The 3919-nt window shown below is 36.8% G+C and overlaps 1 protein-coding gene across 1 annotated transcript in view; it reads left to right on the forward strand.

Annotated features, from left to right (window-relative positions):
* Nucleotides 1-3919, forward strand: part of LOC108578631 (probable multidrug resistance-associated protein lethal(2)03659) — a 26265-nt gene that overhangs the window by 12412 nt on the left and 9934 nt on the right. The gene's annotated exons all lie outside the window — the stretch shown is intronic.

A 3919-nucleotide genomic window follows, 5' to 3' on the forward strand; every position in this document is an offset into this window, starting at 1 on the left:
TCTACCTTATATTAAATCCATACAATGTTATTAAATCTTATATAGATCACTTTTGCACAGTGCGATATTCGATAAAATTCTCTCAGTTTCTAGAAAAATTTCGTAACGAAAGTTGAACAACCGGATAAAAAAGAAACGTCTGCATCTCTATGACCGAATTGAATAATATTTATCAAACCGTCAAGTTTAACCCTTTGCACTCGGAGATCTCTTTGCTATAGGAAAGATTGTAGATCGGATCTTTTTTGAAATTTTTTAAAACTGACGTATAAACTATACTATTTTACTTCAATGTTCGATGTATATTCTATTTTACTCTGATGAACAAATTTACGGAGGCCCCTGCTCCCTGTCTTGATTCATTATTTACCATGTGACAATTATTTCAGTCGCCCACTCGATTGCCAAGGGTTAAAGATAGTCTAACTCTGTATTATAGTAGATATAATTTCGATCAGTATCAATTAGTAACATGGAAGAATTTACAAATTTTTTGAAATTTGTAATTTTAATTAAAAATTTAGGTAGTGTTGTAAATTTCGGTACAGATCGATTGATGATATCGAAGAATTTCGAGAACTGTAAAAATATTCTTCACAAATACACTCCAATTTTTCTGCGAAACTTTCTTCAAAAACCACTCCAATTTAGTCCAAGATTCACCAAAATATTCGCGTCAATCGAATTAAAAATACGACAAGCTTAGAATAGTTTGCAAAAGCATGTCTTACGTTCTCCATGCTGCTCGGTCGTTTGATCGAGACACGATTTCTCCAGCGTCTCGAAAAGCGTGTAAGATGAAAGATCGATAAGTAATTTTGTTGAAACATCGATTTCACCTGGCGTCGTTATCGTTATAAAATTGCTGCATTATTATCTTATACTTAACTGTTACAATTTCACGTTCGATAACTAATGACGGAATCATCGATCATATACTTGCGTCTCCTATCATTGAAAAATTCAGCAAGTTTCATAATTATCGTTCATTTTTTTCCCTAATAGAACAGTTCGAAGAAACTAAAGACACTTGTGGAGTACTTTCACTGTTATTTACCTTTGCTCGTGATCAAATGGTACCTTATAATTTTTAGAGAAGAAAGGAAACGAAAGAGGGGTAGAAAATCATTGTTCATTTTTTAATGGAGAATCGCTTCGTTGAGTGGTAGCCTTGTAAAGTATCATTTGATGGTATCGTGCATGAGAAATGAAGTGGAAAAGTAGATTTGTTCGAACGGTGAATTTACGTGTGCCTCGACTAAAATGCAAATTTGCGGTGAAGAAGATTCTCGGATGAGAGGATCGAAGAAAATAGAAATTTGCGGTGAAAAATTTTCTCCGATGGGAAACTCGAACGAAACTTGTGCTTTCCTTGAATTCTCAAATTTTCAACTGTATCACGCTCGATTCGGTGCAAGAATGAAAAGTTCAAAAGAGCGCGATTTCTTATTGCGCTATTTAAAAAAATTTGCGAATAGAAGAGCGAAGAGAAAAACAAAAAAACAGTGAAAAATAGTTTCTGAAATATTTCGGTCTTTATTTATAATACAAAATTTCATTAGGTTGGGTTGGGCAAAAATCTTCGAATCGTTTAGAATAATGTATACAATCTAATTTTTGTATACTTTCTGTACAGTAACTGTAGATCGCTGAAAAAACTAATTGTTCGTTACGATATACGTTGTAACACGAAGGAACACAGTGTATTCCAGTGAATTGCAATCGAAAGTCTGTGTTGCACTGTACTATTTCGTTACGCTTTTCTTGTTCTCTTTGTATCATTGCTTGCAACGTAGTTAAAACCCCGAACTAAGATTTCACGATCTATCAAACGTCAGACTAATCAACAAACATTCTCGAGTATCTGATGCTAAAATTGTCAGGTGTAAAAGACCCTTTTCGTCGAAATCCTTGGTATAGTTCGTGGAAGAAATATAACGAGGTCGTAAATTAAAGCATTAACTAGCAGCACCGATTGATGCAGTAACATCCAGGGTCGAACGAGACATTTTCATTTCTCCATTAGGACTGAATCAAAGATAAGACATATTTCAGCCAGTCAGATACCAAATTGGTTAAGTCAATTTGTAATTTTTACAATTTTAGCACCAATGTACATGATCAGAATCCGGATGTATTCTTCAGAGATATAAACAGAATTGAGAGCCTTGTAGTATCGTTCGTAAATTTAACTCACAAACTGTATCAAATACGCGTAAAGACCAAATGCTGCGAGAAAAGCCTCGTGTATCTAACTTTTTCTGGATACTTCGGAAGTGACGTGGTGCAAATGATTACTCGCAAAGTGGGTAACAAAAATATATTTATTTAAACGGTAATGCTTAAACTAATGCGATACGATGCGCGTAGAAAGGAAGTCTGCGACAAAAGGCCCCGCTTAAGTAGCCCCTTTCTCCCTGGGAAAGTCCCAGGAAGTGGAGGCGCGGGACTGCATTTCCGAGGCAATACTCTTGTCCTCGAGGACGATGTTTGGAAAAACATCTCTCGATTCTTCGCCTCGAGGGCCAAGAGTCGCCAGGCCTAAGTCATTCGCGTAACTTACTATTCGCAGTGATTCCAAACATTTGGCCGTTAGTGTATATTCGGTTCTGTGATGCCCGGTTTGCTCCAGTTCCTCGAAACTAGGAGCAGATATCGGGGTATCGCTGAGTTAAAACACTTACGGATCGTCGTTGCGTGAAAGAGAGATTTTTGATGATACGTGACGTGCGCGTGGTAGAATGGAGATTCTGTGATGCCCGGTTTGCTCCAGTTCCTCGAAACTAGGAGCAGATATCGGGGTATCACTGAGTTAAAACACTTAGGGATCGTCGTTGCGTGAAAGAGAGATTTTTGATGATACGTGACGTGCGCGTGGTAGAATGGAGAATGAATGCGGAAACGGAGAAAATAGGGCTATTTAAGGGTCCTGGGAAGATGGATTTTGGGTTGTGACTATGCAGGAGAGTTGGAAGGTGAGGAGTCCAGTATGAGTAATGGCGAAAGTGGGTGACTAGTGAATACAGGTAAACTAAGGACTAAGAATGAAAATATTTGAGGGTGTGTAACAGTTCGATTGTTAATGTGTGAAGATACAAGCTGGGAAAAGTTGTTTCCCACGCTGGAATGTATTGAACTAATCAAGTCTTTAACCCTTTCGCGGCGGAATAATATTTTTTCTCAGAAATTTCTATTTCTTTACCAATAATCGCGTCTGTAACGAATACTAAATTGAAATCAATTCCCTTTCGAGCATTCAAGTGAGATATATGCGTCTCGCTGATCGGCAAAGGGTTAAATTAACGATAAGCGATACTTTCACACGAAAATTGATCCACTCCACGTTTCACGAGTTTTATCTACGTTATTCGTTATTCCATTAGTCCATCAGGAAATTACGAGCGTTTATTATAACAATGTCCTCGGGAAAATGTTACAAGAGATCGTTCGATAGACGAAATTACAGTGTTATCTTTTTTGGTGTTGAAAATAGTTGTAAATTTGTTCTCTAATAAGCACGTAAATACTGGTACTTAAATCCTTCTGCGATTCGAGAATTTCCGTGCAATTTATGGAATTTGTTTGCGTGATATACGACGCGTGTAATCACGTGTGTAAATTATAAAGTTTGCAACGCGTGTTGGATGCTTGCAAAGCTTTTTTGGTGTCTAGAAACAGTCAAAATTATCCCTCTGTTTTCGCGATTCATTTTTTCTCCATTTTTACCGAGATTTCCTTGTCTTTCTCTCTTTAAATGGTCAGTTTCTTCGTGAATTTTAAAATCTTCTGCATTTCAAGTATTACCTCGTATTCTGAAATCCTGAAATTCAGATTCAAAGTAAAACGTCGACTGGATTTTAATATTTTCAAATTCACAGATTCGAAGGGAAAATCTTCAGATTCACAAATTTGAAGAAAA

Source organism: Habropoda laboriosa, unplaced genomic scaffold (assembly GCF_001263275.1).
Source record: "Habropoda laboriosa isolate 0110345459 unplaced genomic scaffold, ASM126327v1 scaffold45, whole genome shotgun sequence".
In the NCBI taxonomy this organism is placed as follows: Eukaryota; Metazoa; Arthropoda; class Insecta; order Hymenoptera; family Apidae; genus Habropoda; species Habropoda laboriosa.